At 43.8% G+C, this 12,735-nt stretch overlaps 1 protein-coding gene across 1 annotated transcript in view; it reads right to left on the reverse strand.

Annotated features, from left to right (window-relative positions):
* The window catches only part of LOC120683040 (protein RKD5-like), a 29,519-nt gene that overhangs the window by 5,479 nt on the left and 11,305 nt on the right, over positions 1 to 12,735 (reverse strand). The gene's annotated exons all lie outside the window — the stretch shown is intronic.

Here is a 12,735-nt window from a genome sequence, read left to right on the forward strand (position 1 = left end):
GGTGATGACCTCTCACCCTGGAGAGTTGCTACACATGGACACTGTCGGTCCTTCTCGGGTGATGTCTGTTGGTGGGAAGTTGTACGTTCTTGTGATAATGGACGACTTTTCTCGCTATTCTTGGGACTTTTTCATGAGAACCAAGGATGATGCTTTCGAGTTTGTTCGAGACTTGATCTTGAGGTTGAAAAACGAGTTACCCCAGGCCATGAGAGCGATCCGCAGTGACAATGGCACAAATTCAAAAACGCTCGTTTTGACACCTTTTGCAGTGATCAAGGGCTCGAACACCAGTATTCTTCTCCCTACACTCCACAGCAGAATGGAGTCGTAGAGCAGAAGAATCGGACGCTGGTTGAGATGGCGAGGACGATGCTCGATGAGCATAGGGCTCCTCGTAAATACTGGGCTGAGGCGGTTAACACCGCTTGTTATGTGTCCAACCGCATTTTCTTGCGTGCTTTCATGCACAGGACTTCTTATGAGTTGCGGTTTGGACGCCAGCCCCGTGTTGACCATCTCAGAGTTTTCGGTTGCCGGTGCTTTGTGCTGAAAGATGGAAATCTTGATAAGTTTTAGTCTCGCTCGTCTGACGGTATTTTTCTCGGTTATGCTTCTCACTCTAGAGCGTACCGTGTGCTGATTATTGATACTAACATCGTCAGAGAGACTTGTGAAGTCACTTTCGACGAGACTGCACCGTGCAATTCTTCTGTCTTTGAAGTTGCAGGAGATGATGAGCTCGGCACCTCCATCTTTGAAGATGAGGAGGAAGAAGCTGCAGATGGCGAGGCTGAGGCTACCACGCGTGTTGTTGACCCAGCTATCTCTGCTACGAGCTCGGACGATGACGACGGCCCCGATCCGACTACATCTACTTCACGGGGGCTGTTCGAGGAGGTGACTCAGGCTTCACCAGCTGCACTTGAGGAGACACCTGCTTTGGTTGAGGAGGAGGCGACTTCGACACGGGAAGCACCGCGACACATTCAGTGTCGCCATCCACCTCAACAGATGCTAGGTGATCTCAACGAGCGAGTCACCAGATCCAAGGTAACAAGTATCGCTGGCTTTGCTCATTCAGCGTTTGTTGCCTCTTTTGAGCCCAAAGATATTGGACACGCTCTTTCTGATTCTAATTGGGTCAATGCCATGCATGAGGAACTTGAAAATTTTGAAAGAAACCAAGTTTGGGTCTTAGTCGAGCCTCCACCTGCTTGTAATCCCATCGGAACGAAGTGGGTTTTCAAAAACAAGCAGGGTGAGGATGGTTTGGTTGTTCGGAACAAGGCTCGTCTTGTTGACCAGGGGTGTTGCCAAAAAGAGGGTATTGATTTTGAGGAAACTTTCGCCCCTATTGCTCGTTTGGAAGCTATACGAATCTTTCTTGCATTCGCTGCATCCAAGGGTTTTAAGATTTTCCAAATGGATGTTAAATCTGCCTTCTTGAATGGTTTTATTGAAGAAGAGGTTTATGTGAAGCATCCCCCTGGTTTCGAAAATCTCAAGTTTTCAAACCGTGTTTATAAACTTCAGAAAGCTCTTTACGGTTTGAAACAGGCACCTAGAGCTTGGTATGATAGATTGAAAACCTTTTTGCTGGCTCAGGGTTTTAAAATGGGATGTGTTGATAAAACTTTGTTCCTCATGCGATCTGGCACTGATTTTCTATTAGTTCAGATATACGTGGATGATATTATCTTTGGTGGCTCTTCTCACGCTCTTGTATCCAAGTTTTCTGAGCAGATGTCCAGGGAGTTCGATATGAGCATGATGGGTGAGTTGTAGTTCTTCCTCGGGCTGCAGATCAAGCAAACTCCTCAGGGCACTTTTGTCCATCAAGCCAAGTACACTAGAGACTTGCTGCGGAAGTTCGGCATGAGTGACTTGTCTCCTCAGCCGACTCCGATCAGCACATCTACAGCGCTTGATGAGGACTTGGACAGCGAGGCGGTGGACCAGAAGGAGTACAGGAGCATGATCGGCTCTCTCCTGTACCTGACGGCGACGCGACCGGACATCCAGTTCGGCGTTTGCCTCTGTGCGCGGTATTAGGCTTCGCCGCGCACCTCCCACAGGCAGGTGGTGAAACGCATCTTCAGGTATCTGAAATTCACCCTTCAATTTGGTCTTTGGTATTCTGCGGATTCTTCTCTGGTTTTGGTGGGCTTTTCTGATGCCGATTTCGGTGGGTGTCGGTTGGATCGCAAGTCAACATCCGGCACTTGTCAATTTCTCGATACATCTTTGGTGTCTTGGTCCTCTCGCAAGCAGGCTAGCGTAGCGCTTTCTTCCACAGAAGCCGAGTATGTTGCCGCTGCTAGCTGCTGTTCTCAGATACTTTGGATGAAACAAACCTTGTAGGATTATGGCTTGAGTTTCGGTAGGGTTCCCATCTTTGTAGACAATATGTCAGCCATTAGCATTGCAAAGAACTCTGTCCTACACTCCAGAACCAAACACATAGATATCCGATTCCATTTCCTGCGAGATAACCATGAGAGAGAACACATAGACCTGATCCATGTCCCTTCAGAGAGGCAAACCGCAGATATTCTCACCAAACCGCTAGAGTAGGACACCTTTGCTCGCTTGCGAGGGGAACTTGGGGTTTGTTACCCCTTTTGATTGCTGACTTTTCTTTGATTAGCTTTGTAGATTTTATTTGATTGTCTTTGTTTTCTAGGTTTGGTAGTTGCATTGTACATATGCATTGTACATGTCTGCATTTTGCATTGTCTCACTTGCACTAGCATTCTTGTATACATTGCTATGATCTTCTAGTGCCTGCTAATGTGAGTTGATAAACTTGATCATGTATAGCTTGCTCCATTGTGTATATGACCTCGAGCTTGCTATGCTCTAGGTCCAGCGGGATCTTCATCGAGGTATGTGAGCGTTCGGCTTGTACGTTTTCCTCTCAGGATGGACTTGTGGTTTTCTGATTGTTGCCTTTTCCATGGTACTCAGTTGGATCCATTTGGTCTAGCCCTGTGTGTCTTTGAGCCGTTGTATGTGCTGATTTCTTCAGTTGCTTAGCTTTTGCCTTTTCTTTGTCTTTCTCTGAAGTTTTAGTTTGGTAGTTGCATTGTACATGTTTGCATTTTGCATTGTCTCACTTGCACTAGCATTTTTGTATACACTGCTATGATCTTCTAGTACCTGCTAGTGTGAGTTGATAAATTTGATCATGTATAGCTTGCTCCATTGTGTATATGACATCTGAGGTAAGCTATTTTGATTTGAAAATCTGAAAACATGATCACCCTGTCTTGGCTACTAGCATGTTAGGGCGTGTTGATATGCTTTGCTATCTTATTCATGCTAGTGTGGCTTTTCGTTCAGCAATTTATACTTGAAATGATCTAAATCTGATAAAATTGCTTGAACTGTTCTTGAAATGGATTGAAAATGTTAAAGCGTGAAAGTAAATGAACAAGATTTGGGAACAACAGTTGAATGATTTCATTGATCTTTGAATATATATATATATATATATATATATATATATATATATATATATATATATATATATATATATATATATATATGTACAGGGAGAACCGGGAGGACGCGTCCCTTCACCAAAGGACGCGACCGTACACTGGAGAGTTGCGTCCGTACGAGGAGGGACGCATCCGTACACCAACGGATACACCCGTTGGGTTTACAAGGTTAACTGCTAATCAGTTATTGGTCTAATCTAATGGCTAGGATTAGCCCTAACCTATGGATGAGATTATCTCTAATCTTCTGATTTCTAACACTCCCCCTTAATCGAATCTTCTTGAGATCAATGTAGTTGTAAGCTTGGATTCCTCTAAAAACCCTGTGGGAAAAATATGAGGAATATGTATATTTGTGTGATTTAAACAAATCACTATGTCTTTGGTATCCCATTTAAAAACCCCTGTGGGGAAAAGTATTGGAGATACGACATATAGATAACTCCCCCAAAAAAACCTTTTCAGGAAAAATATGAAGAGTATTATGTAATGATACGTCGCTAAAACTCCTTTAAAAACCCAGTGGGAAAACTAGGAGAAAATATGACGGTATATTATTGGTATTGCCTCTTGGATAACTCACATGAAAAACCTTTTCAGGGAAAAATCATGAATGAGTTGTGAGGGCAATATGTGTCTTTGATATTTCCCACAAAAACCCCGATGGGGAAAATAGAAAATATGACACATTTTTGTATTGATATTGCCTCGTTAAAAACCTTTTATGAGAAACCTTTGTGAGGAAAACTCATAGAGGGAAAAGAGTACAATATGATGTTTGAACAGGTTATAATCCAGGAAAAGACTCCCCCTGAACCTTGCAACTCTCAAAGTCATTGAATACCAATTCCATGAAATATGGATGTAGGTATGGACTTAGTGAGTAAATCTGCAAAATGATTGCAAGACTACTTTGGCAAGATGTTTATTTCCCAATATGGAGATAAAACATTTTGAACAATAATTTATGGTCTTATATGACCTGTTTCCATCTTGCAATACAAGCAACCTTATCTTTACAGATAATGATTGGTGATTCTATGGAATCACATTTGATCACTCTATGAAGCCATGCATATGTGATACTTCAGAATGATAAGTGGAAGTAGCCATTGGAGTCAAATTTGATGACTCGTTTGTGTGGAGATTCCATTATAATCAAGTCAGTATGTAATATGGCATGGGGATTAAATAGCCAGTGATATCCACTACCATATGGATATCTATGGATATCCCTTGACTCCCACTCTTCAGTGTTGTAGAAGTTGCGCTATTTTGTGCTAGCAAAGTATCTACAAATGCAATATCAGGCATGTTGCAATTGTAAGATACATGAGCGCTTTATGGCATTATGGTTGTCATCCCAGGGTCTGAATGGATATAAGTCCATATTTAGGGATTGAATGTGGATATGAAGTCCAATATATAATTTGGATATTGACAAACAATATCAATTGGATATTGGTATACTGATATATGTACTTAAGTTGAGACTTAAGCATATCTCATCTCAAATTCCGTTTTAGAAGCCAATTCCACATAATGGAAATTGTACCTTGAATGATTGCTTTCTTATTTCAAGGTATTGAAATAATCAATATGTGTTGAGATGATAAAGAATCCAATTAGGGATTTCTTTACACATATATGCAATCATGAGTAGAGTAATCCTTCTATGGAAGGAACTCAATCAATAAGTTGTACCACAATCAACTTAACTATCTCAAGTCATGCTATGATGACCTGAATTATACACAATGTATAATGTATGTTGCGATTTGTATTTGGATTCAGAATGTGAAGTCCATTGGGACTTATATGTCCGAATCTATCAAATTCATTTGACCTGCCAATGATTGAATTTAGGAACATAATTTTCACACATACCCTTAGGTATGTTAACATTATGCTGGATCTCCGCGTGAAACCATATGCTACAAGCTCTCGTTGTTCACCACCTTGCTTCTTAAAAGAAGCTATGTGAGAGAAGACATCAGTTGTACTAATACTTCTCATCATTGAACAAGAACAATTCTCCTTGATTGCCACCTTTTAGTTTGACCCAATTTGAGTGTGAAGAAACTCTGCCTAGGACTTTTGGTTTGGATCCAGTAAGGTATACAACAATCTTTGAGGAGTATATGTCGCGACATTTTGTAGCCTTTAAATGATTGATTCATTGCTTGGAATCAATATAGCATGTGAAAATTTTAACCCTTTTGGACTCTTTGTCATTCCCATTATTATAGAGTCAGGGTGTTCCGATATCCCGAAATCAGAATTTGGATGCACCATTGATTTGGGTGGACTTCGATCCTCGTATTGGATGCTCGTCCATTGGGTGTCTACCAACTTTGAGGTTGGCTTGGATTTACTGACTTGGAGGATAGATCAGTCCTCGGTATCCTCAGATGCTTGCTTAGAGCATTATCCTTACAAGCGGCCGTACTTCTCCCCCTCATCTTTGGAAGTGGGAGATGAATGGTTTTCATTGGTACCTCCATTCTTTCGGGCACATTGTGAGTAGGATAAGAGGATTTTGTGACACCCTTATTATCAGTAAATGCTTTTGGCAGATTCTTTGCAATATGATGCAAAAATATAAGATGGTATAAACGATTTGGTTTAGATTCTTTTTGGTACGTGGATATGAGGATTGAATATCAATATGTGATACTCTTTTGATTCCTGGCATTCTTTGTGTGGTATAAGTCTCCCCCTAATGCCTGGAATTCTCCTCAAATTGTGATCAACATACGGGCTATATAAATCCCCTATAGAGATCCGAGGTATTGTATGAATGACGGATAATAATACCTCATTGGGACCCCTAATGCCCATTGGTATGTTGGGGTGGTGATATCGGTATGTGCAAACATACTCGATGCGCAGATAGGGAATGTTTGGCTGTGGCCAAAGCTCGACGTACATACTACAACGGAGGGAGTTGTATAAGTGCAGTTTGATGAATTTGAATTATGGATGTGGTGTGTAAGGCCACATGAAAACAACTTAGTGTTGGTAATTACAATTCTATTTTAATGGGTCATGCAATTAAGTTGATTCTCAATAAGAGATTCAAACAAACCATTATTGGTATGGACATAAGGTACTCAAAATATATAGTTCCCAAAATACAAACAATTCCATGTAAAATGGATTTATCCCGCGTCCAGGATAATTTGCTCTAAATTGAAGATTTAGAGAAATAAGTTTGGTATATCAGTGGTTCTTATGACTAAGATAATACACACATGTGGGACTATATTATAGATGCATCAAAAGTGAGTACATATGGTCCACAATAAATGGTTAAGTGAAGCACTAGTATGTACTTGAATTTCTTCAAGAAATTGAGTGGCTCATATTGATGCTATGACAAATAGAATTGATAATAATTCTCATGTTATTCCTATGATTGAAAAACCTAGGAAAATATGCCAAGTCTTGTTGGCATCAAAAGAGAATTATTGTGTACGCAACATGTAAATATGGGATTGATGTATGTATAATACACCCTAGATGATATGGAAAGAATATGCAGAATTTAATTAGCTTTCATATATGTTGCACTAAATAGAGTGAAGATTTTCATCATCGCTCCTTAGTATTGGGTTTCAGTGGAAACCATGTAACTGGATAATATGAAAACTACATATGGTATATATAGAATCGGGATACATTGATGCATCCATGATTACTTGAATGCCCATAGAAAGAGCATAATCTCTCATAGTTGTGTTAGCAAGACAATGGTCCAGTAATCAAGATCCCTTTCCATCTAGTTGAATCCCAAACAATTCTATATAGAGTGAGGCAATATTCGAATTTGAATTTGCACTCATATAGAATATGTATACTATGTATGTGTAGTCCAATCAAATAGAGGGCACCTTGTATGAGCACCTGATTTGCCATATCCATTTTTAAGAGAAAATATTCCGTTGGTTGTCATCTTGGGGTTTCAATATGGAAACCACGTTGATGGATATCTCTATAATCGAATTGGGTACATTATGGAATCAGAATGTAATATTGGATTCGTGATTACTAATTGAGTACCAATAGGGAGTATAATAGTAGCATGACCAAAGCTTTTTATGATCCTAAAAATTCAACTGTACTTTAGGTGCTAATGGAGCATCACTATGATGCCAATGATGATTACTCATTAGAGTTTATCATACATTTAGACCTGAAGTATTGTAGGAATTTTCTAGAATTCATATGGTAAGTTGCGGTTAATCGCAAAAACGCAATAATGAGGATATTTGGAACAACATAACTTTTATTCTCAAGTGGACATGAAGTCCTAGAGATAAAATTATGGCCAAACATAGTTGGCATTTGGGCAAAATTATTGCCTTGTGTTGTTCATATCACTTATTGAGAGCTAGCCAGTGCATTGATTTGCATCCTTTGAGATACACATATGTGTGATCTGGATGTGTATGGTGCTTTATTTAAATAAAACTCCATATTTAAATTGATCATGAGCAAGTGATGCTCTCTTATGAGGAGCATCAAATATTGGTATCAATCCATAGAGCATTAAGTTTAACCTTACGTCCATTGACCATGTTGGATAATGGAAACCATCAAGAGCGATTAAACTTCTTTGATGGTCATTTATCCAACACGAGGCAAACCATCAAACATTTTTAAGTAAAACTTAAAATGTTGAGGTGTGTTGTAATGAGATGCAAAATAAAGACAAGATAAATCTTGTATTAATGATGGTGTATCTTATTTACATAACAATATAATGGAGGTAGTCGATCACCATGAAGGTGTAGACCTCGAATTGGGCATAATCTGTGTTAACAGTAGATGCCAAATTGTTAGTGTAAATTGTATGAACATGTCTAAAGGTAGTCATCAATTAATGATGTAGACCTTGTTTAATTCGCAAATGTATTGGGTACGCACGTTGAGGATAGTCACTAAGTATTGCTTAGTGTAGATCCCGCAGTAGCAACTATGGTGCTAGAGTGGCCAATACGGATGCAGAATTAATGGTAGTTATCTTTTATAAAAAGATGTAGACCAAATGTTCTAAGTGGTAATGTTGGGTACGCACGTTGAGGATAGACACTAAATATTGTTTAGTGTAGATCCCGCAGTAGCAATTGTGGTGCTACCTTGTGGAGTGGCCAACAAAACGATTATAGACGTGTTATACAATTGATTAATGAGAAAAATACACATAACTTGTTGCATCCATTATTTAAACGCGTAGTGCTTTGAAATTGGAAAAACGTAAAATTAAGGGTCTTAATTAAAATGATCGATTGCAAAAGAAATAAATTAATAAATAAATATGCAAGATCATGGTCGCTAGGGATATTATCTATCGGATTTGTCATACATACCGGGACAAATACTTTGAATAATATCACAAATGGATATTTTACAATGATAAAATATCATAGGTACAAATACATTTAAAGTCAGCGACTAAACATAAGAGTAATATTTTACAGCACATAATTACTGGAGACTAACAGAGTCTTATGCGAATTATTGCTGAAATTAAATCAACTAAATAATAAAGATAATAGGCCAGCCAGCCATGTGGATTGGAAATGAATCCACGTTCATTAGCTTGGCCCATCAAGCGTGCACAGGACGAACAGCAGGAAGGGAGGTCCGAGCGTAGGCCATTGGGCCATCTTCACGGCCTCTTTAGAGGCATCTCTGGCAGGCAGCAGGGTTGCAACCCTACTCCACGCCGCTGGACACCGGGAAACAGCCGCCGCCACTTGACCACCCCGCCGCCGTTCACCACTGTGCAGCCGCTGCTCGCCTGATTCAGTTGGAGGAGGACTCCCCCTCATCGGGAGAGTAGAAGCCGCTGCCGCCGACGGCCATGTTGAGGACTTCCGCGCTCGGGAGGCCAAGATCCGTCGGGTTCCAGGCGCCGGTGCGGCGGAGTCCGGGGCGCCGGTCCACTGCCGCCGTCTTGCGACCGAGGAGGCGCCGGAGCATCGAGGTTGGCAGGGCCTCGGCCGGAGGAGGACTCGGGAGGGCCTGAGCCTTCATGCGCGCTGCAGCCTCGGCGCGTGTCTTGGGCGGAGAAGCCGGTGCCTCTGCCGCCGGAGGAACCGAGGGGCCGGCGATGTAGTACGGTGGTACGCCGGTCCTTGCCGCTCGCGTGCCACCAGGGTTGATAAGTATGCCGCTTCCAGGGCCGGACACGACTGCATCCTCTTCTTCAATCTCCACAGCGTCGAGCGCGGGTGTAGCCTGAGTGTTCAGGAACCATGGATCGAGCGGGGGAACGCCCGTCCTTGTCACCACTGGAGTCGGAGAGGCTGAGTGTGGGCGACGGTGCGGCATCAGCGTGAATTCCTTGCAGAAATCACACCAGTAGCGTGGCGGTGCTGGTGTCGGAGACATCGGTTCCTCCATGGGAACGGCAACCACTTCATCAACGGGCGGCGCCGGTGCTTCGACAATTGGGGGCGCCGGGGCCTCGACCGCTTGTGGCGCAACATTGCTTGGGCCAGCACCGTCCATGCCTCGGCGAGGAGACGGGGGCTGGCTCTGCAGACGCGGTGCGAGCGGAGAAGCCTGGCGGCCGCGACGAACTGGGCTCCAGCGGCGTCCTCGACGAGCATCTGTCGGAGATTGCGAACAGCAGAAGCAAAGATGCGGCCACATCCACTTCCATTTACGGCGCTGCGGCGAACACGAGGCCCAAGGCGCTCGAAGACGCTGCGGCGCTGTCCATGGTGACGGATGGGGCCATGGCGCATTCCTCCGACGCGGCGAAGTGCGAAGAACAGTTGACGAACAACATGCAAAGGTAGGTTGATGTTGATTCGCGTCATGGTTCTTACCGTGGGGTTCAGAGGCATGTGCCTCTGCGTTGTTCTTGCCTCTTGTTCAGAAGAGCAAAGTGCTGATAACGTGTTAAAGCGTGAAAGTAAATGAACAAGATTTGGGAACAACAGTTGAATGATTTCATTGATCTTTGAATATATATATATATATATATGTACAGGGAGAACCGGGAGGACGCGTCCCTTCACCAAAGGACGCGACCGTACACTGGAGAGTTGCGTCCGTACGAGGAGGGACGCATCCGTACACCAACGGATACACCCGTTGGGTTTACAAGGTTAACTGCTAATCAGTTATTGGTCTAATCTAATGGCTAGGATTAGCCCTAACCTATGGATGAGATTATCTCTAATCTTCTGATTTCTAACAGAAAAGATCCAGGTGGGATTGCTTGTCGCACTGATCGAGTTTTCGGGACGGCTCACTTTGCACTTGTGAGAACCCGGGCAAGGCTGTGCATGACTGAAATGAGTGCTTTAAGCTTCTGATTGTCTTTGACATAGGCTTTAAGCTTCTGATTGTCTTTGACATAGGCTTGACCTCGTTGCTAAGTAAAGCATGACAAGCTTTCAACCCCTGGTATTAAAAATTGCTTCATATAAATTTGGTTGAAAAATGAATGTGCGCAATATGCTTTTGGCTGGTTTGGCTCACCTGTATGAGTTTGAGTAGCACTGCTTTCCATTTCCTACTTGTTAGTGCTAGATCATGGGTGATGCTTTTATTTCTCCTAAACTGAACTTGCCTAGCTCTAGACTGATTTGATATACCATGTCGAGCAAGATGCAGGTCTTGTTTATGGATGCACACGTGCTTGTGACTAGATGTTGCTCATATCATTGTATCCCTGAATGCTTTCACTTACACCTCCTGCATTGCATTCGTTGCATAGCATCTGTTCAGAGGGAGTTTCAGCTTCAGGGGGAGCTTTAGGTCTTTTTAGGCTTGATGTGTGCATGTGCCAACAAGGGGGAGAATTTTGAGAGAAATAATCGAACAAGGGGGTTTTTGAAAAACTTGTTGTGCACAGGGCTTTGAGAGTGCATCATTTTGGGAGAGTTGCACCTGTGAGAGGGAAAAACTTTGCTTGAGGAGTTTATGCTTTGTTCTTGGCTCCTGGTTTTCCTGCATGACTGCGTCGAGCGTTACCTCTGTCGTTGAGGAGTCATGTTTTGGCTTTTGATCGATTGCGTCGAGCTTTTGCCCTTGTCTTAGGGGATCGATCTTTCTGAGCTTTTTGTCACTTGCTTGAGTTCTTCTCTTTCGTGCTTCTTTGTTCTTCTCTGGTTTCACTTCTCTTGGTTCGTTTGTGGTGTGTTGACAATGCACTCATCAAGGGGGAGATTGAGGAACGAGAGTACTCTATCCTGCATCTGATGAGTGAATTATCAACCGTGCGGTGTGATCGTGCGCTTGGTCTTTGGATTGCAGGTGCACGGGCGTCGAGTGTCGATGGGGAGCTGCCGTGGAGGTGCTGTGGCCGATGGACCGTGCGGTGGACGGCGGTGAAGGGCAGCCGGGACCGGAGCTCGGACCGGGCGGCAGCTGTGGCGTCCACTCCTGGATCGAGGGCGCAAGCGGCGACGGAAGGCGGGTTTCTTGGTTTGCGCCACAAAACCAAGGAGGCGGACGGCGGTCGAAGACGCCAAGTCGTGAAGGCACGGGCGTCGGTCTTGGGACTGACGGAGGCGACGAGCGTCGACGGCGTCTAGGGCCTCGCTGCGGGCGAGGAGTTGACGGGCGTCGGGCGGCGTCTAGGGCCGTCAGGAAGTGAGGCGGGAACGTCGTCTAGGGCCACGGCGTGGAGGCGGGAATCTTCCCGCGCGTGAGGTTTTGGCGGTTTTCTCAAAACCGGCCACCTACCCGGGTTTCGCGGACCCTCCAAAACCGCGGACTGAATCTTCATCAAGACGACGGCATCGCGGAGAAGACTTCGTTTCAAAGAAAGAACCTCGGCCGTCGGATGAGATCGTGTACAGGGGGTGCTGCAGGCCAACCGGTCTGACCGGTCCCTGGCACCGGTCTGACCGGTCTAACCAACCGGTCTGACCGGTCCAACGTACCGGTCTGACCGGTCCCGCGGGTATAAATACCCCTTCACTTGTGTTAGGTTAGGTGCGGCTTTTAGAACTTGTCCGTGAATTCTCTATTTCTCCAGGCCGCCGCCCCTGTGTCTCTCTCCCTCGTTCTTCCCTTTAGGGTAGATTTAGTTGATGGATTGTTGAGAACTTGTGTGAGATTTGATTGGGAAATGAGACCCTATCCTCATCGCGCGCTCTGGGCTTTTGAATCGAGTCAATCTCATCGTTTTTGTGCCCGGTTGTGATGGATTTTGGTTTCGTTTTTGGTGCACACGATTGCGATGGTTCCACGAGTTCTTTGC

Source organism: Panicum virgatum, chromosome 7N (genome assembly GCF_016808335.1).
Source record: "Panicum virgatum strain AP13 chromosome 7N, P.virgatum_v5, whole genome shotgun sequence".
Taxonomy (NCBI): Eukaryota; Viridiplantae; Streptophyta; class Magnoliopsida; order Poales; family Poaceae; genus Panicum; species Panicum virgatum.